The 12970-nt window shown below is 47.1% G+C and overlaps 1 long non-coding RNA gene across 1 annotated transcript; it reads right to left on the reverse strand.

Moving 5' to 3' along the window:
• Positions 1-490: 490 nt before the first annotated feature.
• Positions 491-11042, reverse strand: LOC144113227 (uncharacterized). Its single transcript, XR_013310713.1, has 5 exons — positions 10798-11042; positions 10499-10590; positions 9346-9457; positions 6316-6548; positions 491-600 (listed from the first exon to the last, which is right to left on the reverse strand). It is a non-coding gene; the product is annotated as an uncharacterized LOC144113227 (long non-coding RNA).
• Positions 11043-12970: the final 1928 nt, after the last annotated feature.

The following is a 12970-nucleotide window of genomic DNA, read 5'->3' on the forward strand; positions in this document are numbered from 1 at the left end:
GGCAAATGCTAAAGACAGCATAAACATATCCTAGCATGAAAGGTGCAAGCTTGCACCTTCAGCAGGTGAATTTATGCTACGTCTAGAAGTGCAAAGCTACTTTGTCAAAAACTAAACTTACATCGACAAAAACAGAGCGAAGTTTGCGCCCCTGTGGTGCTAGCGTATACCCTCACAAGGTGGATAATGTTACCCTTTTAAGAGTATAAGGTAATGCCCAATTGCAGAGGCTATCTATGCACTATCCGGTGGTATATATATATATATATATACTGTCCACACAAGAGCCCTGTTACCCTTCTGTAGCGTAAACCTGCCCACTGAATGCAGGACTAAAGCTGACCCATAGGGTGCAAGCCGTAGTCTTTCTGGAAGTGCAGGCAGTGTTGAAATCTTGAGACAAATCTTACATCTGAGGTAAGCTGTGTCATCTCGTGTTCAGGTGCAGGTACTACTGCAGAATGCACACAGAGGATTTATCAAACAATCAGACAGAAATATACCGTCGTGTTTATTTTTCCACATGCTACACCATATTACAGCAATGGCCCCGGCAGTCTTCTCCATACAGGTGGGGGCAGTACGCGCCATGTAATTGACCTGCACAGAGAAGAAAACATGTAATAAACTTTCCAACTACAAAGCTTAGTACGACGTGGCCACGGGCTTAGTTCATGTCTAAAAATGTAAACTGCACAAAAGGCAGGAATAAAGGGTGATGCATGAAAACAATGCCACAAGTGCAGGCTTCTAACTGTTTATTAATGAGAACCAAGATCAGAAAATATATGCAGAAAAAACAAAAAGACGTCCCAAATAACAAATACTTAATTGCTCGCATATGCTCACATAATCGCAAGCACACTGGCTTGTCAAGAAAAAAATTCATGCTGTGGCCAACAAAACAAAAAACCACTAAGAAATCACAAAAATCCAGAATATTGTTCCCAGCTCTAGGGTCAAACTGTAGGCATCCCCGATGCCGGACTACTGGGAGGGTCGTGTCAAGAAAAAGACGTTTGAAATGGAAACTAGTAAAAGGTTTGAAAATAAAATGCAAGTGAACAAATCCTTCTTTCCATTCTCATGCATTTAGTTCTCCATATTATTTTCATTTACTTTCATTGTTAAATAAGTCTTATCCCTCACCTGCACTTCTACTTGTTTGCTGCTTTTCCATTCCATCATCTATGAATTTTCATTTCTGCTTTCAGAATATGCCTTCCCAGTGGTCTGATTTATTGAGTGGCTAAGGTTTTATGCAGCCCCTGGTCTTCCCAGTGGTCTGATTTATTCAGTGGCTAAGGTTTTATGCAGCCCCTGGTAACACTATGGTTCTGGTCTCTGATGCCACAGTAAGGTTTTCAAAGGTTCTTATCCTACACCTGTCTTCCCCGAGGTGCAGTTGATTTGGCGGATGACGTGTAGCACAAAGTGCAGACGATGGGCACACGGAAGACGAGGCAGGTACAAGGAAGTTCAACTTTATCAAACGTTTAAACACAGGACAGGCACACACACACAGAATAAAACTGAAGCAGCACGCTTGACCCTACAAACACATGAGCTCCAAGCTCTTTTCTCACAGCTTATTGAAACCGCGGCTTGCCACTTCGCTCGTTCGAAGCCCAACGCAAAAAACGAATGAAAATATGCAGCGTGCACTCTTATAGCGTCATCCGAATGTTCGAGAGACGAGCGAGGGCATTGGGAGAGGAAGTAGGTGCCGCGGAACTGACACTGTTGTTCCCCTCTCCGCCCACCTTTGGGACGCTGCTCGCGGCTTCTAGAATCGCTCAGCCGCGCACCGCAAAGTCATGGTCGCGAGAGAGGAGGACCTGGCCCGTGCGCTGGAAAGCAATCGGGAGCGCGCGTGCACACGAAAGCCTTCCAGAGAGTTCCACACTTTCTCTTTCGGCAGCGGGCGCGCCGAGAGCGCCCGGCGCTAGCCGCAGCGGCCTTACATGCCCCACCATAAGAAGATTGCTGGGCTTTTTTGTCCGGCCAATCTGAACACAAACTCAAGGCCGCGACTCGTCGGCTGAACATCTGAAGTTCACATGCACAGTTCTAATGTACTGTCGATTTCCAACGTGCACTGCTTTTGCGGCAAGTCCAATATCTAGCAGTTTTCACAGTGTGACGAACAATGTCTTTGGGCGGTTCGCAAATCATCCACGCACACAATGGCAAACATATCCATACAGGTGAGCGGGAACGTTGACGCCCACCAGCGTGCGTGACTCAGGCTTACATAATAGACTAATCTTGCCAAGTAGAATTCGGGAGCTGGGAAAACGCGTCGGCGTTTCCATTAGACGACCCTTTTCTGTTGCTGACTGTGACATTATACCGCTGCAATGCAAGCGCCCACCTGGCGAGTTTGGCGCCATATGCCGTACTCGTGGTAAGATGGGAAAGAGGGTTATGGTCCGACACTATGCGAACCTGTTCTTCGAATACCCAGTGCTCGAATTTTTCCAGTGACCAAATAATTGCAAATGCTTCTCGTTCTATTGTGGACTAACGTGCCTGAGTTGGGGTGAAGCGGTGGCTGGCAAATGCGATAGGCTTCTCCCGGCCATCTTTCCCCATTTGCGCGAGACAAGCATCAGCTGTAATTTTGGAGGCATCTGTAAAAAGCCAGAACGGCTGTTCTAAGTCTGGCGTGCTCAGAGACATCGCATGGCAAAGTGAATTTTTCAGCCATTCCAGTGCCCGCAGTGCCTTGGCCGACCATGGATTCAAGTTGGGTACCCCTCGCTTCGTCAAGGCTGTTAACGGCGCTGCTACCTCTGCGTAGTTCTTTACGTACTCGCGGCAGTAGCTGCAGAGCCCAAGGAGACTGCGAAGCTGTTTTTTGGTGGTTGGTGGCATGATATCTCTAATCGCCGCTAACTTTTCTGGGCCCGGCGAATGCGTTCCACCACCTACAACTTGGTTGAGGTATATAATGTGACTTCACGCAATTTGGCATTTCTCCGCATTCACCCGAAACCCTGCCTTACGTAGGCGGAGAACTGCATCTAGCTGTTTCAAATGGTCATGCCATGTCGCGGAGAATATGGCTATATCGTCTAGGTATGCCAAGGCATAATCTTGGTCTTTTGCCAGCACTGTGTTCATGATCTTTTGAAACGATGCCGCCGCATTCTTCAAGCCGAATGGCATGACGCGCCAGGCATATTGACCGTCATGCGTGGCAAAAGCAGTCATATGCCGACTCTCTGGGGCCATAGGTACTTGCCAGTACCCACGACGTAAGTCTACTAGCGTGATGAACTTAGCATGTCAGACTTTCAGTAGAAGCTCTTGTGGGTGTGCCATAGGAAATGCATCGGCGCATGTAGCCGCATTCAAAGTGCGATATCTATGCAGAGGCGCACTGAACAGTCTTTCTTCCCGACGCATACGACGGGGTGTGCGTACTTGATCTCGATTGGGTAAATCAGTCCCATTTCCGAGAGTTTGTTTACTTGTCGACTGACTTCGGTCTTTAGAAGCTCTGGGACTCTATACAGGAATGACCATTTAGGTTGGTGCCCATCTTCTAGCCCGATGCGATGCTTTCCGACCTTTGCAATACCCGGCATCTCGTGAAACAGGTCCCAGTATTTCGCGAAGACAGTCCCTACATCAGCGCACTGCTTCTCACTTAAGTGAGCTAGTTTTTCCTGAGTCAGCGCAGCAATACTTTTACCATGTGGTATGCGGCGTGTGTATTCTACTTCCCTGAACTCTGCGTCTTCATCAAGAACGACACCCATGTGCCCGGTTCTAGTTTAGTACGGTCGGTGGCGATTTGCATGTACAGTGGAGCTTGTACGCCCTCCAATGTCGATCCGCTAAGAATGCTCCCTTTCGCGCGCAATAACTGTAAAGGAGCCCCGCCACGTTGGCGCTAGTTTTGTGTCACGATCGGTGTCGAAGAGCAGTACACGGTCCCCGACATCAAACGTTTTCTGCCGTGTCGCCCGGTTGTAAGACTGCGCGTAGCTACCCTGCCGCGCGCTTGCTGTGAGCCCGGCCTCGTCCGCAGCGATCTCGAGTTGTTCGCGTAACTGCTTCAGATATCGCGCTGGTTCCTCCCGTAAGGTCCCCAGGAATGGCACTTCACCTGTCCAGGTTCCTAGTAGAATCGCGAGCAGTCCTGTCGGGTTTCTACTGTAAAGCAACCTGAATGGTGCGACACCCGTTGTTTCGTGGGGGACTTCTCTATATGCCCAAAGAACATAAGGGACCAACCTAGCTCCGTTTCTTAGGTTTTTGTATGACGTGGTACAGCATATTTTTTAATATGCGGTTCCATCTCTCCACCGTGCCATTGCTCTCGGGATGCTCTGGCATGAAAAATCGAGGTGAACAGCCTAGCCTAGACACCACTTCCTGCGTCACTTGTGATTTGAAGTTTGTCCCTTGGTCCGAACATATCACTTCCGGTACGGCTAAAGATCTCTAGCATGGCACTGCATTTTGCCTTCGCTGGTAACGATCGCAAGCACACAACTTCTGGCCAGCAGGTACAGAGGTCGACAAAGCAAAGGGCATACTTGTGTCCTCGGGGCAACGGTACCTCAAGAGGTTCAACCATGTCGACATTTACGATCTGGAAGGGGTGTTCAGGTCTGGAGGTCTGGTGAGCGGTGTAATAAGGATTCTGTCAGTTTGGAATCTATCCGACCGAATCTGACACGTGTGACACGTTTTACAATGCTCGGCCACGTCTGCTTCTAGTCCAGGCCAGAAGAAGCTGTATTTTATTCTGGCTTTGGTCTTCTTCGGGCCCAAGTGGCCTCCCCACAGTGAGTCGCGTGCCAGCGTCAGTACATCCTTCCGCCTTTCAGCTGGCGAAACAAGCTGCTTCACCTTTGTGCCTATGATTTTGTCCTGATGGAAGAGTAGCCCGTCAGACACAAACATTCCCCCTTCCCTTCTTTGGCATCGGCCCACACTTTTGTCAAGCTGTCGTCGCCAATTTGAGCCTCGCGTAATTTTACACGTTGACTCGCCGCATCGCGTGCATCGGCGTCTTGTTCGATCACCGTATCGGGGGTCATATCGGGGCTTTCCTCACATGCTGTCGCCTCAGAGTGCTCACGGCACGTAGTCTCCTGAATATTGTTTGTAGGCACAGTCGCAGTGAGCTGGTTTACGGCCCGTGTCTCACTGCCGTGGTCCAGTTGCTGTATTAGCTCCCAGTCCTCTCGCGTGATCCAGCAATTCAGGTCTTTCGAGAGCTCGTTGGTAAGGGCGCACACAACGTGTGCTCTCTGGGGGGTCTCCACAGTTAGTCTCTGACGTCTCAAGTTTGATCCTGCCTGCAGGCTTGCGATATTCACTCGGCACAATGTCTTCCCTAACCACAGTAATCTCCGCGCCCGTGTCGACGACGGCGTTGGTGGTCACACCGACGCATTCTATCTCGACTTCTTGTAACTTAGAGGTCCGCACGCAGTCATTCTCTGCTTGTGTTTTTATCTCGGCGACCAACGCGTCGTCACCTTGAACAATCTCACAAGCCCCTCTGCTTTCCTCCGTTGCTACTGCCACCCTGTTGGTTCGCGCCCCCTTTGCGGTGACGTTGTCCTTCTTGCGATTGGCGATCTGCCCAGAGGCCAGAAAATTTCTAGCGATATGCCCCTCTTTGCGACATGCGAAGCAGCCCGTCCGCTTTCTGGTGCTTACTTCGCTCTCCTTGGGGCTCTCAGGCGCTGTCGAAATTGGCCGCACCGCTCTTCCTTTGCCCTTAGCATCCTCGAACGTGTCGAGATCGCACGCCAGCTACTTAGGTGTAAGCCACTTTTCGCCCTCGCGCAGACAGATATACTCTAATCCTTCAGCGCTAAAGCCGCATTTTATGCGGTCTGCTATCATTAGAGAAACTATTTCTTCTTTTGTTTCCGCCTTTCTGGCTCGGAGGTAATAATCAAAGTAGGTACACGTACGGGAGGCAAACTGCATCCAAGTCTCAACCTTCCCCTTACATGCCTTCTCGAACACTTGAAGTATTGTGACGGGGTTAGCTTTAGCTCGCTGAGCACTGCGGCCTCGAGTGCCGCGGCCTCGAGTTCGTACTCGAGCTGCGATTGGTTCATTGTGAATGTGGCGTCTTTCTTTCGCGCCTGTCCCTGGAGCGTCAATCTGACTAGAGCCTGTCCCTGGAGTGTCAATCTGAGTAGTGTCTGTCCCTGGAATGTCAATCTGACTACTTCCCCCTGCTTTGTTCTTACCCACTCTTCGCCAGCCAACACTACGCACCTCCCAGCTCTAATGCCTGAGCTACACACGCCAACGGACGAAAGAAATCCCGCTCACCTAAGCAACCGTAGCTCCTCCCCGCCGATTCGCTCCTCTCTGTAGGGGCCACTACTTGACATCGGTGACTCGGACCGCTGCCGGTTGTGGTCCCTAGGTCCCCTGCACACGTCCAAGACTCCGCTCCCTCGTTGAATGACCGGTGGTCTAGATGAGCGCAGGAAGACGTTGCGCCTGGCTCACGATACGGGCTGGCTCTTGCGGAGTGCCGGTGGTTGCCAAATCCTTGTCGACTGCGCCAGTAAGGTTTTCAAAGGTTCTTATCCTACACCTCTCTTCCCCGAGATGCAGATGATTTGGCGGGTGACGTGTAGCACGAAGTGCAGACGATGGGCACACGGAAGACGAGGCAGGTTTAAACACAGGACAGGCACACACACAGGGAATAAAACTGAAGCAGCATGCTTGACACTACAAACACATAAGCCCCAAGCTCTCTTCTCACGGTTTATCGAAGCCGGAGCTTGCCACTTCACTCGTTCGACGCCCAACGGAAAAACCGAATGAAAACATGCAGCGCGCACTCTTATAGCGTCGTCCGAATGTTCAAGAGATGAGCGAGGGCACTGGGAGAGGAAGTAGGCGCCACGGCACTGACACTGTTGCTCCCCTCTCCGCCCACCTTTGGGACGCTGTCGCGGCTTCTAGAATCGCCCAGCCGCGCGCCGCTAGGTCAAGGTCACGAGAGAGGAGGACCTGTCCGCGCGCTAGAATGCAATCAGGAGCGCGCGTGCACACGAGAGCCTTCCAAGGAGTTCCACACTTTCCCTTTCGGTGCCAAGCGAGCCGAAAGCGCCCGGCGCTAGCCACAGCGGCCTTACATCCGATATATGTTTTGTAGCCCATGATGTGAATAAAAAGGGAAGTGTAGGTGATTAGCTAAGTGTCAGTGGTATTGCCAGCTGTAATTATCAGTATGTTCTGCTTTCCCTGCATACATTACCTGCGAATTCATTTCCTATTAGTAAACAACAGGAGGCTTGTGCCTGCCATGGCTTTTCTGGGTGCATCCCATTGTCGCTGCCTTTTGAAACAGTTTAAATTCCTGGAAAAAGGCTTGGACATGACAAAAGCCCATGCACTATAAATTATAATAAGGAAGAGGACGCACTCCTTTGTCAAGCCAATCTAATACCCCTTTCAAACGGCATTCCTAAAAGGAGCAAAAGCTTAAAAGAGCAGCGACGCAGCTACACGGTGCAGCCCAAAGGTTTAACTGTCGTTCAGGCTTAGCACCTGCTGCTGTGCTTGAGCCGGCTGAAGTGAGTGTTTTAAAATTAAAGTGTATTCTGTTCATTCGTTGAGCTCGCACAATTTTTTTTCATTCTAACTGCTTCCTTAAAAGAACTGCAGCAGCTACTCTCATCAGCAGCAGCAGGTTTTGTGTACTGCCTTGGCCACCAGGGGCACTCGGTGTTGCTGCAACACTTTCACTGCCTTAAAATCTGGGCATAAAATATAAACACCCGTAGTAAAAGCAATGCCAGATACACCTTTCGTATTTAAATAAAACATGTTTTCAAACATTGTTGGCTGTATCTATTTTTTTACTGCTTTTACTTTTTGACAATTTGTTGCACTGTGATCACAGGTTCTCGAAGGCCGCGCCTTTGGGCTCCAAAAGTCTCTGACGGGCGCCTGAGCCTCCAAGGCCCTTAGCGGCAAAGGCGCAACATTTGTGCCGTGCAGCTGCACTCCTTACGCCTTTGGATATAAGGACCTGAATCTCAAAGGCCTTTGCGGTGCCCATGTGACAGGGATATAACAGGGGTATATAAGGGGTATGTGAGAGGGGTGACAGGGGCTTACCAACTCGCCCAAATTTAAGCTTTACTCAGGGGTATAAGGCTTTTTGGGTGCACCTCCTAACATCACCTAATGTTGAAATAAAGGCATTTGTATCTGTTTGTATTTTAGGGTACCACTCCTGGTAAACAAGGAAATGTTTCTGGCTAAAACTGAAGTAATTGCCAGGCCAGCTTACACAGCTAAAGAGTCGTCTCCACTCATGTGGTAATCAGATGACGTCGTACACACAAAATTATAGGGATTATTATAATAAATGTAGCTTTAGTTCAGGTTCATAGCTGCATGGTTTTACACTACGTTTCTCTACATTATGCCTGTGCAAAAAGCTTTGCTTACTCAACCAGCTTTTACTGAAACACTACATTAATTACAGAGGCAGCATAAAATAATCTCCTTCTAAAGCACTATTTTTGCTCGAACAAATTCTACACCTCGACTTTTTATATACATAGTGCTGCTTTATCCAATGCTTGCAGAATATGCAGCAGCAGTAATTCTCATGAATTACATTTTGCCGGAACAGTAGAATGCAACCTCATATTATGTAACATTTTTTCAGATGCTTAGCATGATTAAACTGTAAATATTGACAGACAGCATGAGAGAATGGCTATTAGAACAGTTACCTTCCATATCTGCTGTCACATGCAGGCCACCTGAGCTTAATTAATTTTTAAGTTCACTCCATTGTGAAAATGCAAAAATAATATGGGTTCACATCAGCTATGGAAATTATTCACATCAGTGAACATCACCTTCCTGCTGAAGAAGGAAGTGTTCACAGTGCAAAGGAGACAAACAGTCTCGCATAGCTGCACATCAAATTTAGCTTTACATGCAAAAACAGTGCTAGTCATATCTGTTTAGTAGCATGCCAGCCTGCCAAGGATTCTGTGCATGATTTTTTTCTGACTTTTCCTGCACATGAATTGCAGGCAGCGCCCCTCAACTAATTCAATATGGAACCTTTGCTGAAGTCCAGCCTACTTTTTCAAAAAAAAAAAAACTGCATTGATACTTCACACAACAAAAAAGATCACAATTATTCAATCCAATATTCAAAAATTCCTTCACTACTAAATCCTCCAAAACAGCCAATGGTTCCAAAATCTGTCTAATAGAATGGCTGTAGCTGCACAAAATAGTATACTATGTTCACTGATGGACATCAAGCAATGATGAGCTTGCTGCAATGTCATAATTACATAATAAAATACATACCACACAAATCTAGTCTTGACTACTTGTGCGGTTTTGAAGAAGCCAGGCTGAACTTCAGTGCCAGGAGCAACAGTGCTTGTGTGCCTTTGCATCCCTCCTGCTGCCAGGAGCACTGCAAGAGAAACACCATTGATGGCATTAGTCTAACGGTTGGTCATAACTTGTATAATAATTAAACCACATAATGGCAGCGCACATGCTCAAGAAACAGCAGGAATATTTTGACAGTGAGAAACCACAACATTTCAATCAAAATTTTATCCAGAACAGCACTTGTCACGTATTTATAAGAGACGTAACTGACGCAGTGCACTAGTTTATACTGGACAGCTGCTCGCACAGTAAGCATAGACAAACTTCTTACACTACAATCGCTGCATACCAGTGAATTGTCACTAAGTGCCTGACATAATTAACTTATTGTCTAACAACAGCAAGTGTAGAAGAAAGAAAGAACTATATTGTTACTGCGTACGAGGTTCAAAATATTCATAACAGAAAAAGCTTAGAAACTACACTACAAAGTCTACAATCTCACACAAGGATTGCGTGCTGAACTGAACTTAAGAGAATACAAGAGCACAAAAAGAGGTGACACACTGTATGCTTTTGTGGTCAAATGTTTGGTCACCAACTAGCCCAGCCCTTTTCACTTGCAAAAAAAACTAAAAAAGACCACTTTTCACCATTAGTCCTCAGCCTGACTGAAGGATAAGTTATTAGCACCATTCGTACACGCACCTTCCATTCGAATACAGTAAAACTGCTGGCATGATAAGTCACCCTCTGGGTTAGCAAAGAATATTGCAAGGTGTGTGCGAAAAAGGCCGCACGCCAGGAAACGCACAACACAAATGAGCTGCGAATTTCTTGACTATCAACGTTCCACGTTTACTGTTTTATCGTTTGCTTTCTGCTCAACAGTAAAAAAAAAAAAATTACGCCGTCCATTTACACACGAGAGAAGAAAAAAAAAAGCGACCTGGCAGGTGGAGTCTTCTTGTAGCGCTAAAATTATAACAGGTTTACTGTCCAATGAGAATCAGATACAGTGCTGCGGTAGATATGAGCACTTCGCGCAGTACGTCGTGCCACAGAAGCGTGCACGCTAATTTACTCGCCCTTTTATGAACGGAGACTGCTTTAGACATACCTCATCCTGAATGGTCGTCAGGAGGGACAAACACGTTGCGTTGAAGAGACGACAGGCAATATTCTTGCGCGGAGGATCCGAAGGGTCAGAGCCTGCAGCGAAAGAAAGCATTGAGAATGATCGTGCGTTGTACACGAATCGGCTCCCTCCGGCCCCTACGGAGTCAGTTCAAAAAAAAAAAAAAAACAGCAACAAGTACCGGCTCGCGCACACAATCAATGATAAAACATCGTTATTCAATACACCATAATTTGATGGTAGGTGAAAACCACGTAAGACCAAACGAAAAGGTCACTTACATGTACGGTTGAAATTTGGCGCAAAGAATCCGTACGATGAGCTCGCCGCGAAGATCTGGCGTGCGCTGTTTCTTTCAGACGTTGACCCTTTCGCGAAGGTGTCGCTGTCGCTCACTGCAGCGGCACGCAGCCATGAAGCGTGCACGACGAAGTAATCGCACAACCGAATTCAAAAAGCGTTGTAAACAGCTAGACAGCTACGGACTACGGTGGCTACGGCTAGAATCAGCGGCAACAGCGGCTTCTTCTTCGACTTTAGGAGTGCAAATAGCCAATCCAAATAGACAGACACGTGACCTAAAGAGCGAAGGGAAAAGTTTAAAATGTAAAAAAAAAAAGAAACAGTGCTTCGCGTCTTCTGTTCGGCAGGGAGCCGCGCTTGCCCTCTTTTCTTTTTCTCCTCTGACTGAGGGAACGTCACCCAACATGTTTCCCAGCAGTGCTCCACGGTAACGCTGCCCGCATGCGGGGCGACAGGCTTCGGCGTTTTCAATGTGCGGGTTGCTTGCATTCTTCTTACATACGCCCCCCTCTGTCCATGTTGCCCTACCCATGCGGCATACATTTTTCCGCGTTCTCGGGGCGCCCATAGCTCTTCCGCTCTCAGGGACAAGGAGCGCGGCGAGACTTTTCTTTACTCGACTGTTCCTCATCTTCCTTGCAGTATGCGTTAGCTTTTCTAGTAGTAGTACTGGTTTATTTTAAAAAAAAAGAAAAAATGGAAGGAAAAGATTGTTGCCGGGACACAGGGAGATGATAGCGAGGAGAAATATATTGCCAGCTATTACGCAGTATCGGTAAATACGAAGATGCTACCGTAAATGTGGTCTCATTTATGTCGCATACGGGAGGCACTGCGAAATGACTATCAAAAATTTTCCTTCCTGTGTGCTGAAGTTATTCATAGAACTCGCGAAAACAGCGATGTAAATGCTATAGCATTACTGATTGCACGTCAGATGCAGTAACAGTTTGTAATATTGATATGAAATTTAAACTTTCTTTGTTGCTTATGGGCCGCACGCTTCAGGAGATTCCGAATAAAGAAAAAAAAATCAGCTTTGTTTCGAAGTAGTCTAGTAAACCCGTACCGAGTATACAGAAGTTTCAGGTAAACGAAGGGAATTCAACACATTTGAACTTTTGAGGAAGATAGCGCAGAGGAGGCTTTCAAACGACAGTCGACCACTGCTTATGCAGCAGTTCTCACCTCTCATCGCTCGAGTGTACGCGCAGTTCTCGAAAAATTTTCAAGGATGGGTCTACTGAGCAGAAATTGAGCACTGCCAGCCCAAGCACGTGTTAAGACTCTTCGAGCTACAGGCAGTGCGGGCGATTCCGTCTATTATACGCGCTTTAATTTTATTGAAGCTAGGTAACAACCACCACTGAATTTGGGTTGTTGTTAAAGATGGGTTCATCAGTGCGATACAATGCGTCGTTTATTTCAGTTTTATTTGTGCGTACAAGATAAAGTCTCAATGATCCGAAACAACTTACGATGATGAAGGAAAGCCTGTCTGTTTATGCGCCAAAGCTTCATTTATTTTCGAGCTTGGGTCTTCGGGTTGCGCCTATCCAGTGCAATGTAGTGTTCAATGCTTATCATTACCCTTTAAAATAAAAAGTTATTTCCTGACAGATCAGCCATTCCATCAGAATTCGCAATGCACTGCCGTAATAATAGCGCCTTGGTTACTGTTTTTTGTGGCACCCAGTTTGTTGCTGAATTTAATGCTTTCATTGCACTACTATGAAAAAAAAAATGGAGACGGCTACATTTCTGCCCATCTCCACTGCTTGAGTGCATTAAAGCTGCGCGAAACAACTTAAAAGCTAAAAATGACGTACGCGTACACTGAGTTTAAGTTAATTTCTACTCTTGTAAGCATGCAGCACAATTTCAGCAAGAAACCCGAAAGAGCCAGGTTCGTAATAGAATTAAATTGCGTTGGTCGCCTCGCTTTCGGCTTATCAATTTAAAATAAGCTGAAATCAAACTGATTCTGTGTGAAACATTTGTAGATGCCAAAACATGACCAGGAAATGCAGCAGTCTTGAAAACTGATTACTGTGGGCTTCGCTATGTACTGTAGAGAGAAAGGATCCGTAAACTTGTATGAAACGAAATGTCTTTTACGCTCCGTTGAGGAGTTTCAGAGAGATCAGCTAA

This window comes from Amblyomma americanum, chromosome 1 (genome assembly GCF_052857255.1).
Source record: "Amblyomma americanum isolate KBUSLIRL-KWMA chromosome 1, ASM5285725v1, whole genome shotgun sequence".
Classification (NCBI taxonomy): domain Eukaryota; kingdom Metazoa; phylum Arthropoda; class Arachnida; order Ixodida; family Ixodidae; genus Amblyomma; species Amblyomma americanum.